Genomic DNA, 13035 nt, shown 5'->3' on the forward strand with positions numbered 1-13035 from the left:
GGAAGCTGGGAAAGATGTTTTCTCTCCTGAAAAAGTGTATTTCCACAATCTCCAGGGAGGAATTCTCTCTCTCAGTTGTCTCTCTCTCCTAGTAGCTGCTCTTGGCACCATATTCCTGAGCGTTAGTCACTCCTCACTTCTTGGAGGGGAAAAGAATACATCTGGGATAGAAAAACACCAGCTCAGAGTGTGCGGACGTTACTCTGAACGTGTGGAGCCATAGAGACTACTGATAGACTGCTTGGCATAATTTTGGAGTTTGCCTTTTTTTTTCCTGAAAGATTAAAGGAAGAAAAGGACCCTTTGCCATTATTTGGTTTAACTCACTCAAATAGATTCTAACGTGACAATGTCACTGTGATTTAAGCTTGCATGTGAGAGGTTTAAAAGCAGTTGCTTGAAAGTTGCTTTGCATCTGGAAAAAAAAACTTCAGAATGATTTTGATTTTCCATTCCTAAGAAGAAATGAAGCTAAATGCTTTTATTCCTAAAAGTGCCCTCTCATAATTCGTAGGATCACAGTTGCAAGGCAGAAATTGTAAATGACCCAGGAAAGGTGTCCCCAGCAATCACAACTGTCCACTCATGCTTTGATCTTCCCAGATGTTACTGGCCAGGCAAAAGAAGAAAGCACAGGCACTACAGAAAAGTAATGCCGCTGAGTCATATTCATGGGTTTTTTCCCTCTGAAACTACACTTCGTTTCAAGTGTGACCTTTGAGAGGAAACACAATATCAGCTGACTGTTAAGACAGTTGTCAGATTAGTGGCCAGTGTGATGATATTAACTGTCCGTCTCCCAACAAAATGTTTATTTCTATTTCATTAATACCATCACTGCTGTAGTTTAAAGGGTGAAACTAGGAGCGCCTGGGTGGCTCAGTTGGTTAGGCGGCCAACTTCAGTTCAGGTCATGATCTCATGGCTCTTGAGTTCAAGCCCCATGTCTGGCTCTGTGCTGACAGCTCGGAGCCTGGAGCCTGCTTCAGATTCTGTGTCTCCCTCTCTCTCTGCCCCTCCCCTGCTTGTGCTCTCTCTCTCTCTCTCTCTGTTTCTGTCTCTCAAAAATAATAAAATAATTTAAAAAAAATGGTGAATGCATGTCGCAGTTCCCTGTATACTGCAAGCCTCTCTGTAAATACGATTCTCCCTCGATCGTGGCAATCCGTATCAGCGCAAAAAAAAAACCTCCTCTACCATTGTACACAGAGCTCTTCAGATTTTCAGTCCTGGTTTAGGCTTTTCCAGGATTGTCAAGGTTTCTAGTTTTTTAAATGTGCACACCATACCTTGCGGGTAGGAGTCACTTCTGTACCCCCGTAGTTTCTAACACAGCTCGAGTGTAGGAGACACTCCAGCTAGCAAGTAGATAATGCATTGAAAATTGGGCCTGATCCCTAGAGGGCAACATAGTCAAACACATCGGGGAGGTCGGACGCCAGCCAGCAGAGGGCGGGCGGCAGGAAGCGGCACCTCCCACCGGGGCGGAAGTGGAGCCAATATGCAAATGAGGCCAGGCTCCAAGCCCTGACGCAGGGCTGCACAGCCAGACAGTCCAGAGGGTTTTGACAGACCTACTCTCCGGGTGTAGCCGTTGTGGACGTGTGCCACCTTACCTCTCGCACCGCCACACCAAACCTTGAAGCTGCGATCCATCTTTTATACCCACTCCCCTATGCCCACCCCCACCCCACCCCCACCTCCCGCCCCACTCCAACCCCAAGAGCTGAGAGTTAACAATGTCTATAACATCAGGATTATGCCACTTTTGTAGTAAAAAACCAGAAGGTGAAAACAGTAACGAACAACACAGAAGGAACTTAAGCACCTGAAAATATTCCATGATTGTAATAGTTACCATTTATTACTGACTGCTGGGAGCTGCTCAGCCACCTTTCTCACTTAAACCTCACACTCATCACATGAAGGATCTGCTGTGGAGTGAGGGGCCCAAGCTGCACTGGGGGGACAGGCAGCACCGGGATTCACTCAGGGTCCGTGCCCTTGCCAACACTATTCTATTCATTTGCTCCCCAAACCCTTATTGACTATTCAGTAGGGGCCCTGCATGCTCCATGTTGTCAGGGATACAGAGATAAAAGACACAATCCCCTCCTTTAAGAGCTCCTTGTCCAAAGAAGCTCACGGACTAGTAATGAGATGATTACAGTATGATGGGTCCAGTATGGGCATGACGGAGAAGAGTCTCCAAAGGCAGCCTGGGAGGGCCAGCAAACACTTCCAGGAGGAAGCCCTGTTGTTTCACAAGAGCAGCCCTGTTGATAGCCTTAATGGCACGCCACACTTGACTGCCATATGCCTGGAAATTGCCATGCTAATCTACAGTGACCACCACAGATGTGCATGGTGTCCCTCCCTTGTTTCTCAATGCCCACGGAACAGCCATACTGGCAAACTTGCATCAGAACAAGTTTTGGAGGATAAATAGGGGAGCAGGCAGTCAAATAGGGAATGGGGTGGGAGGGGGGAGGGATTTTAGGCAGAGGGAATGGCCTGAGAAGAGTCTCTGTGACTGGAGCATAGGTTCCAAGAAGAATGGGGACAAGAAGACCAAGAGGTAGACAGGATCCAGGTGACATTGAAGGCCTTTTGTATCATGCCAAGGAGCACAGACTGTGTTCTAAAAGTTAGGAGGGTGTTTGGGGGAATGTTATACAGGGAATGGCAATGTCATAGATGTGGTTTCAGAAGTATCAGTATGCCAGCATTACGAAGAATGAATTGGAACGCAACAGTCCTTGGATGCAAAGACCAGGGAGGAGCTTCCTGCATCATCCAGAGGAGGAAGTACAAGGACCTGAGAAAAGATGGTCATGGCAGGAGTGGAAGAAGAGGAAGGATTCCAGACTTCTTTAGGAAGTAGAAGAAGAGATCGGACTTACCAACCAAATAATTGTAAATATGGAATGTGGGAGGGTGACTCCAGGGCTCCGGCTTAGGTCACCAAGTGGATGGTGACACCATTTCCTTTGGGTGAGCTCTGGGACTGTGGCTTATGCAGGGCTGCATTACTTGGCACAAGGCACGGTGACAAGTACATAGTCGGTACTCAGTAAATATTTATGGGATGAATGAGAGTATGAATGCCTGAGTGAGGTATATTAACAAAGAACGATGGGAGAGTGGGGTTGGGTTGACAGTGCACGTTGAGTATGAGATGCTCATGAGATCGTCAGAGGAAGATGGGCTGCAGGCTGTCATACACAAGACTGGAATTCAAGAGAGAGCTCTGGGCCACAAGTCTAGACTGGGGAAGCATCCATATCCACATTCAGAGTAAGGAGAATGGCAGACAAAAGAAGTCACGGTCAGACATTGGGAAACATGGACAGTTCCAGCAGAAGAACAAGGGCCCTGGGAAAGAGGTGTAGAAGGAAGACAAGAAAGAGTGATGGCGTAGAGTTCCAGGAAGGAGAGGCTGTCCCCAGCCCCCGGAGGCCAAGTAGAACAAGAGCTGGAATGTATGGAGAACAGAAGTCACAGGACTGCATCTGAGGGTCACCCCAGGCAGGGTGTGTGGGAGCTGGCTTGGGCAAGCTCATGGAAACCAAGTGTTAAATTTTCAGGGATTTTGCAAGCTGGTGTTAAACACAGCTGCTGTTAAAAATTAAATTATAGGGGCTCCTGGGAGGATCAGTCAGTGAAGCGTCTAACCTCAGCTCAGGTCATGGTCTCACAGTTTGTGGGTTCAGGCCCCACAGTGGTCTCTGCACTGACCGTGCAGAGCCTGCTTGGGAGTCTCTCTCTCTCCCCCCCTCTCTCTGCCCCTCCCCCACTTGTGTTTTCTCTCTCTCTCAAAATAAATAAATAAACTTAAAAAAATTAAATTATAGGGGTGCCTGGGTGGCTCAGTTGGTTAAACGCCGACTTCGGCTCAGGTCATGATCTCGCGGTTTGTGAGTTCCAGCCCCGTGTTGGGCTCTGTGCTGACAGCTCAGAGGCTGGAGCCCGCTTCCGATTCTGTGTCTCTCTCTCTCTCTCTGCTCCTTCGCCACTTGTGCTGTGTCTGTCTCTGTCTCTCAAAAATAAACATTTTTTAAAAATTTTTTAAATATTAAATTATATAAACTTACAAACTGAATAAATTTCGCTAAAAACAGAAGTAATAAACACCTAAAACTCTTCACTTCCTAGTTATTGACATTTTATTATTCTCTGTGCCATCCGGGTTACTTACATCGACTGTGTTTGTTTGGTACAAATACTTTATATCTGTGTGTCCCTGCTCATCTCTTCCCAGCTCCGTGCTCAGTGACATCACGGTGGGAGGGGAGGGGCGGTCACTGGAGATGGGCCAGTGTGGGGATGTGTACACCATGCAGCAGACCCTGCAATTCAGGGTTCCTCCAGAGAGCTGGGTGTTGGCATTTACCAGCACACCACTGAAAACTGTCCTCTCCTGCCAGAGGACGCCCCCTCCATGTCTCCCCGTCAGGGGGCGGCATTGATCTCAGTCTGGTGACGCTGGTGTAGGAAGAGGGGTGGGCAGCAGAGGGCTTAGACTAGGACCACTCTTACCTTCAGGGAATGCCTACTGGCTACTGCACTGTTCTAGAGAGTTCTATCCAGGTTGAGGCAGGGGTCAGCTGGCAAGGATACAGAGGATTGGGGACAAGGAGAAAGCAGGTGGCAGGGATTGGGTTGGGGAGGGGGGTGCCAGTCACCTGGTCGGACACTCAGTGCTAGATTTCAGGGCCAGGAAAAAACCAGGATTGGGGCAGAGGCCAACCTGACAGACTGGTTAACCGTCCTGTGCTTGTGTGGGGCCAGAGCAGCAGCGGACAGGGAGGGGGGTTTTCGTTCTCATTGCCTCAAGCCTGGCTGACAGGAGCCTACAGGTGGTGGAGGGGAACCAGGCTGGGAAGGCAGGATCTGGCAACGAAGCAGTGGGAAGTGAATTTATTTATTAAAAAAAACAAAACAAAACAGAGGCGCCTGGGTGACTCAGTCAGTTAAAGTGTCCAACTTTGGCTCAGGTCATGTTCTCACAGTTTGTGGGTTCAAGCCCTACATCGGGCTCTGTGCTGACAGCCCAGAGCCTGGAGCCTGCTATCTATTCTGTGTCTCCCTCTCTCTCACACTCTGTCTCTGTCTCTGTCTCTGTCTCTCTCTGTCTCTCAAAAATAAATAAACATTCGTGGCGCCTGGGCGGCTCAGTCGGTTAAGCGTCTTGACTTCAGCTCAGGTCATGATCTCGCGGTCTGACTTCAGCTCAGGTCATGATCTCGCGGTCTGTGAGTTCGAGCCCCGCGTCAGGCTCTGTGCTGACCGCTCAGAGCCTGGAGCCTGTTTCAGATTCTCTGTCTCCCTCTCTCTCTGACCCTCCCCCATTCATGCTCTGTCTCTCTCTGTCTCAAAAATAAATAAATGTTAAAAAAATATATATTTTAAATAAATAAATAAATAAACAAACAAACATTAAAAAATTTTTTTTAAACCACTAAAATAATTTTGAAAAACTCTGACCTGATGGCTAATGTGCATCACTGGTTATACCTGGTGTGTACTGAGGAGAGAGGAAGAAGTGAGGCGCATTGTCCGCAGAGAATTAAAACATAAGAAGGAAACCAACTAATTGGCCTGCTTTTTATGATCTCCACATGTGGCAATTCTAAGCGGTGGCAGCGATAAGAGGCCACTGCCACCGCCACCCTCCACACAGATGTGTACTTTCGACAGCGTTCTACGTAATCGTTTGATTGTTAGAAAAGCTGACGGGTCCCTCTTTAGTTCCTCTTTGCGGGTTAGCTTCATAGAATCCCTTATTTTTAGAGCGTTGGAGCCACGTCTTGTTTTTCCATTCGGACGACAACGTGTACCAAGGGGCCACCATGTGCTATCAGTTGTGCTTGGGGTAGCTAAGAGCGCTGTGAGAAATGTGTGCTTTGGAAACGAAATTGGTAGAGAGCCTCATTTCGTGCGTGCAATACAAGAAGTCAGAAGTCCGCTCTGAGTCACCAGTCTCCTATTATTCTAGCATCGAACCTGCGGAGCGGAGGGAGGTTTGAAGCATGGAAAGGGCTCTTTTATTTGTTTATTTTTTTAATTTTTTTTTCAACGTTTATTTATTTTTGAGACAGAGAGAGACAGCATGAACAGGGGAGGGGCAGAGAGAGAGGGAGACACAGAATCGGAAACAGGCTCCAGGCTCCGAGCCATCAGCCCAGAGCCTGACGCGGGGCTCGAACTCACGGACCGCGAGATCGTGACCTGGCTGAAGTTGGACGCTTAACCGACTGCGCCACCCAGGCGCCCCGAAAAGGGCTCTTTTAAAAGACATAAGCGTGCAGACGTGAAAGGGCTGACCGCAAAGCAAGTTCTGGCGCATATCAGCTGTATCACCTTGGAAGCACTCTACTGAACTGCTCTGAGCCTCAGTTTCTCCATTTAGTAAAATGGGACTAATAACACCGGATAAGCTACTACCCAGGTTGTTGTTAAAGGTCCAGTGAAACCAGGTATGGGAAGGGGTGATGCTTATTATAAAGCATGGTGCTTTCCAGGATTCAAGAAGGGGAAAGTGGAGCCCAGAGCAGGCGTATCTGAGCAGATTCCGTGTAGCTTTAGGTCTGGAGCTTTAATTTCCACTGTAGATACAGTGTGCTTAGCAAAGTTTGAGGGCATCAAAGTGAAAATTTGAAACTTGGATACGGGGTAAACAGCTCCGTGGGAAAAGGAGCCAGGCCAGGGCTCTTCTGGAGCGGGGCTCACTCCAGGAAGCAAAGTGAGAAAGAAGGTTCCAGAGAACAGCAGTCACATGGCTGAGCCTGCATGTGTCACAAGTTCAGAGTTGCTGTGTCTGGTTGGGAAGGAAGTTAGGTCTAGAAGAAGATCTTGGAGGAGCGTCTCCAACATCACTTGCCAACTGGCAGATTCAATTTGTAACCAGAAGCCTCTTCTCTCTTCATTGGCTTTGCTGCATTTTTGAAGAGCGGGTGTTTCTTCTGTAAAGGACTGTGGTAGAAATCCTGTGAATCCTTCCAAATCTCTCAAACCAAATGGAAAATAAAACAAATGAAGATGCTCTCTGGCTTCTTTTTGACTCAATCAACAGAGAACACATATTGTGATGTAAAACGTGAGCTTTTTTTCTCTACTACCTGGAAATGGATGGAAAGTCTTTTCCAGAGGTTGCTGATGTTGGCATCATGATGATGGGTGGGTGATAGGCTGTCAGCCCTCCCAGGCAGGTGGTCCACCTGCCTTCTTTGATGCTGGGGCTCTTCTGCCATAGCAGGGTAGGGAAGGGAGCTGGGGAAGTGCCCTCTGCTTCCAGCCAGACCCTCCTGGAATGAATGGAGCCTTTCCACACAGATCTTCAGGTCTTCTCCATGGAATTTAGGTAACTAAAGGCAAAGACAGGTCACTGCAGAGAAGTGTCTGCTCCCTTTTCTAACTAGTGCTTAATATACAGTGTAAGGTTGAGAAGAACAAGACACATCAGATTTGAAGAAACAAGCCACTGAGATAGATGATCCTGGGGTTCAGATGGTTGACCCAGGAGCAGGGCAGTCAGGGAGCCATGAATCTAGAGTCCTGTTCTTCCTTCCTGGAGACACAGCAGGTGAGCTTCCCTCCTAGGGGGAACCCCGCCCTTTCCATGAGTCACTTCCACACCCTATGCACCTGTCCGATTCCAGTAGCCCAACCCTCTATGCCCATGAACAGCTTACACTTCCCACAGCCCTGACAATCTGCCCCATTGGCAACTCCTCAAAACATCGAGGGGAAGTACCGTCAGTTCTGTCCTGGAAAACGTTGTGGGTTAAGACACATGGCCAAGTGCTCCCAATTAATTACTGGCAAATCTAGAATCGGCCGCATTGTATGTTTCCAGCACATTTCACAAACTGCCCAGCCGCTTTTGTTCTTTAAATAGAATATCTATGAAATACACCAGAACCTCACCAGGCGGGATTTTTAGAGCAGAGGAAGAAAGCAGAGCAGGTGTCAAGGTTCATTAACCTCACCTTGGTCTTTCTAAAAATTGACTCACTGAGATGTCCAGGCTGCTTTTTAAAGCTCCACATGCATATGATATATCATTACGCTTGCTTTGTGTATGCATTTTTAGGTCTATTTTTGAGCCAGTTGCTGTACTGAACCAAGAGGCTTTTAACTCTGATATTCTGGATCTAAAATAATCTGCCACCGTGTTTCTCATCGCTGGGCCCTCTCTGGATCTATTTCCAACTCATTATCCTGCTCATGCTTATTGGCTTCCACATTGGAACGGCCAGCAGATGCAGAGAAACCCAACCTTCACATTTAATTGAGGCCACGAAGTCCCTTTCCTTGGCAAAACGGAGGGCGAAGTATAAATTGCAGATGCAGTAACCAGCAAATGGATGTCGTATCAGAGGCTGGCTCTCCCCCAGCCATGTCCAAAAGCCTCCGCTATAAATACGTAGAGGAAGTAAACCTTAACCACACCGAGGCTAAAAAAAAAGACGCCGGTTTCTGTATGTGGCTTTTGTAAATCAGTTTCATTGCGTCACACTTCCACCTCGAATGCATGACAATAAGGTCAGGGTTACCCAGTAGAAGGCAGAAAAAGCCCCACATGTATCACCATATGGCACCTTCCTACACAGTCTGTTTTTCCCTTGGCGATGACAATGAATCACTTGTTGACAGCAGCGGGGCGGTCACATGGCAGATGTGAAACACACCTCGTGGCGCAAAGCCACAGCGAGCAGGAATGTGGCGGGGGTGGAAAGGCCCTGGCACTTCCTTGTGGAGGCCAAATATGACCAGGCCTGTCTGTACTGTATGGAATTAAATAACCATGTGGCAAAAAGCTACGACTCTGGCTTTGCAACACTAAACTGTAAAATGTGTAGGCAGCGCCTGATACATCTTGCAAAATATAATTACAGATCTCCAATGCTTTGAGAGTTTGCATGGAAATGATCCAAACCAACTTAAAATAGTAACAAAGGCTGAGTGCAAACGTGTGGCATGGATTCTCTGAAAAGGCACCAGGAGGAAGGCCAAACATTAATAAGCCTTTTAGGAGCAGGAGGGGATCGTTTGGTTCAACGATGACTGTCACGTTCAGAGACAGCTATCCCTCCACTCCAACCCCACTCTTCTCTTTGAAGAATTAGATCTGAAATCCTTAAGGGCCAATGTGTATGCGTTGATATTCCCGGTCACATCACATTTCAGAAATAAAATAAGCCACACAGGTACAACAGCAGGGACCTGGAGGTGTTGGTTTTGTTTTGTTTTGTTTTGTTTTGTTTTGTTTTATCATTTGAATACAGTTCAGTAACTTTCTGGAAAGAAAGGACCTGGGGTAGATTGAGCAGCATCCAACACCAAGAGCCAAAAATTTCACACCTGCTAATTTTCCATCCTGACTCTCTTGCAAAAAGACTAATATTTATTCACCAGGGAGCTTCAGGAACAAGTAGGATATTAGCCAGGAAAACCTATCACAGCAGACTGCTTTGTACCAAAAAACTTATAAAAAGTCCTGGGCCCATCAGCATGGTAGGTTGAGAGTTATATTAGCACGTTTCCCCCACTACTTATCATTACAAAACTTTTTTTTAAACTTTAAAAATAGTTGATCACAAAAACAGGGGCAATGTTTATAGCACATACATGTTTTCTGAAAGATTTTATTTTATTTAAAAAAATTTTTTTTTAACGTTTATTTATTTTTGAGACAGAGAGAGACAGAGCATGAATGGGGGAGGGTCAGAGAAAGAGGGAGACACAGAATCGGAAACAGGCTCCAGGCTCTGAGCTGTCAGCACAGAGCCCAATGCAGGACTTGAACTCACGGACCACAAGACCATGACCCGAGCCGAAGTCAGACGCTTAACCGACTGAACCACCCAGGCGCCCCGAGGAAGATTTAATGAAATAAATAGCTGATTAAATATACATTCACTAATCCAAACAGTGTTTAACTGTACCTGGGCTTTTGTTTAGATGTTGTTCTCCTGCAGGAGAATTCTGACACCTGGACATACACTGGGTCATATATGTGCAACTCACTATGTGATTCCTGGTTCTCTGGTGACCCTCGTCCCCTTGTTCCCAGGGGCCGGGCTGGCCTTGTTGGTGCTATGTCACCTGCCTCCTGTCCACAGCAGTGGGGACCAGAGGTGCACACTCCCCAGATCTGGCCGCTCACTGGCCCTTCTTCTGGAAAATGAAATGGAACAAAGAAAGCTTTCCCAATAGCTGGACTCAAAATGTGCACCCGTGACTATGGCCAGTGATCACGTTCTACCCCATGCGCTGAGGAGCAGGGAAGCTGGTTTGCAGAAACCAGAGAGAAAGCCCAGATTTCTTCTCACGTTTAAGTCTGGTCCCTCCCCGAGGCCCAGCTGCACGCTCATTCCAGCCGATCACAGAAACAAAGACAAGGCTTATAGTGCATACATGTTTTCTGGAAGATTTTAATGAAATAGATAGCTGGTTAGATACACATTCACTGATTCAAGCATGGTTTAACTGTACCTTGGCTCTTGTCTAGATTTCTATTCAAATTCCTGTTTTTTGAGAACTTTTATTTCCCTTGTTTGTTTCAGCCTGGCAATTTCTGCCCCACGCAACCAAGAGATCTCTGAGCACACATTCTTGTGTCTGAGTCACATCATTCCATGGCGCTTTGGGCTGCAGGCTGATGTAACAGGAAACGCCTTGCCGCGTCTCACAGGTACTGGCTCTATGTTCTTTGGGCAGAGGCTACAGGCAGTGGGGTGTGAGTTCTGGCTCTGTGCATTTGAAACATGAACACTTAGCAAGTCTTTTAGCCTGCAAGCTTCTCAGCTTCCTCAGCTGTAAAATGAGATAAACAAACTAAAAAATGATCATGTGATAAAGTACAAGAAGCTTGACCCTTGGGGTTAGTCCAGGGACAAAATCCCAGTTCTGTCACCTCCCAGAGCCTGAGGGTCCTCACTGTGAGCGACAAGTCCTGCATAATAGGCATGCCTTTTTTTAAAATATTTTTTTAACATTTATTCATTTTTGAGAGACAGAGTGCGAGAAGGGGAGGGGCAGAGAGCGGGGGCCCGGGGGAGACACAGACTCCAAAGCAGGCTCCAGGTTCCACGCTGTCAGCACAGAGCCTGATGCGGTGCCGAACCCATGAACTGTCAGATCATGACCTGAGCTACAGTCGGATGTTCAACCGACTGAGCCACCCGGGCGCCCCATAACGGCCACGCTTATTATTACTGTTGCTGTTATCGCGACTGCCCTTCCTTCTCTTCCCGGCGAATGTGAACATTCTTTGTGATCTATTAAGAACAATTCCCGAAATAAAGGGTATCAAGACTCTTTCTTTAAAAATCAAAAGCACGCTGGGGCGCCTGGGTGGCGCAGTCGGTTAAGCGTCCGACTTCAGCCAGGTCACGATCTCGCAGTCCGTGAGTTCGAGCCCCGCGTCGGGCTCTGGGCTGATGGCTCAGAGCCTGGAGCCTGTTTCCGATTCTGTGTCTCCCTCTCTCTCTGCCCCTCCCCTGTTCATGCTGTGTCTCTCTCTGTCCCAAAAATAAATAAACGTTGAAAAAAAAAAAATCAAAAGCACGGGAATGCAAGCTGGTGCCGCCACTCTGGAAAACAGTATGGAGGTTCCTCAAAAAACTAAACATAGAACTACCCTACGACCCAGCAATTGCACTACTAGGCATTTATCCAAGGGATACAAGTGCACTGTTTTGAAGGGACACAGGCACCCCCATGTTTATAGCAGCACCATCAACAATAGCCAAAGTATGGAAAGAGCCCAAATGTCCATCGAAGGATGAATGGATAAAGATGTGGGATATATATACAATGGAGTATTACTCGGCAATCAAAAAGAATGAAATCTTGCCATTTGCAACTACGTGGATGGACCTGGAGGGTATTATGCTAAGTGAAATTAGTCAGAGAAAGACAACAATCAGATGATTTCCCTCATTTGAGGACTTTTTTTCAACGTTTATTTATTTTTGGGACAGAGAGAGACAGGGCATGAACAGGGGAGGGGCAGAGAGAGAGGGAGACACAGAATCGGAAACAGGCTCCAGGCTCTGAGCCATCAGCCCAGAGCCTGACGCGGGGCTTGAACTCACGGACTGCGAGATCGTGACCTGGCTGAAGTCGGACGCTTAACCGACTGCGCCACCCAGGCGCCCCTCATTTGAGGACTTTAAGAGACAAAACAGATGAACAAGAGGGAAGCGAAGCAAAAATAATATAAAACCAGGGAGGGGGACAAAACAGAAGAGACTCATAAATATGGAAAACAAACAGAGGGTTCCTGGAGGGGTTGTGGGAGGGGGGATGGGCTCAATGCGTAAGGGGCACTAAGGCATCTACTCCTGAAATCGTCCTTGCACCAGATGCTAACTCTTTGGATATAAATTTACAAAAATAAAAAAATTTTTAAAAATCAAAAGCAGCTTCTGCTTCATCTCTGTCACTCAGCTGGAGGCGGGGGGACATCTCTCTGTCAATGACATCTCAGCTCTGCTTGTTGATCCAGCATGAAGGCTGTAAGACACGTAGGAAATAGACGTCTCCCGTCTTCCAAGAAAAGGAGAGGCAGCCAGGTAGGAGAGGGAGACCACCAGACCCGGCTGCCCGTCCTCAGGCCACTTACCCACTCTGAGATTCTCTCTGTAAACCGGGATGCTGATGTCATCTACTCCCAGGGACACTGGACTCACTGGGGCTAGCGTGCCTGAAGAGGCGCTCCACGCCAAACGCCTTGATGACAGCCCTCACTTGGAACCCGCCTTTCTAACTCTCCTGTCTTTCCCCCTCTGCGGCAGAAATAGAATAATCATTCCGACAGCCGTGAGCGTGTCTCCGTGTTAGCAGGAACCCCGACGTGTTTCTCCTCAATCAGCAATGTTCCTACCAGGTCATCAGTTTAGGAAGAGGCAAATCAGACCTCCTTCCCTTAACATTTATTACCCTATTTGGGTTTTTTAGGAACTGAAATTTGCATTGGGCGCAACTTAAAGGGAACAATGTTGACAGCTCAAATGCATCAAAATC

Source organism: Leopardus geoffroyi, chromosome B2 (assembly GCF_018350155.1).
Source record: "Leopardus geoffroyi isolate Oge1 chromosome B2, O.geoffroyi_Oge1_pat1.0, whole genome shotgun sequence".
Classification (NCBI taxonomy): Eukaryota; Metazoa; Chordata; class Mammalia; order Carnivora; family Felidae; genus Leopardus; species Leopardus geoffroyi.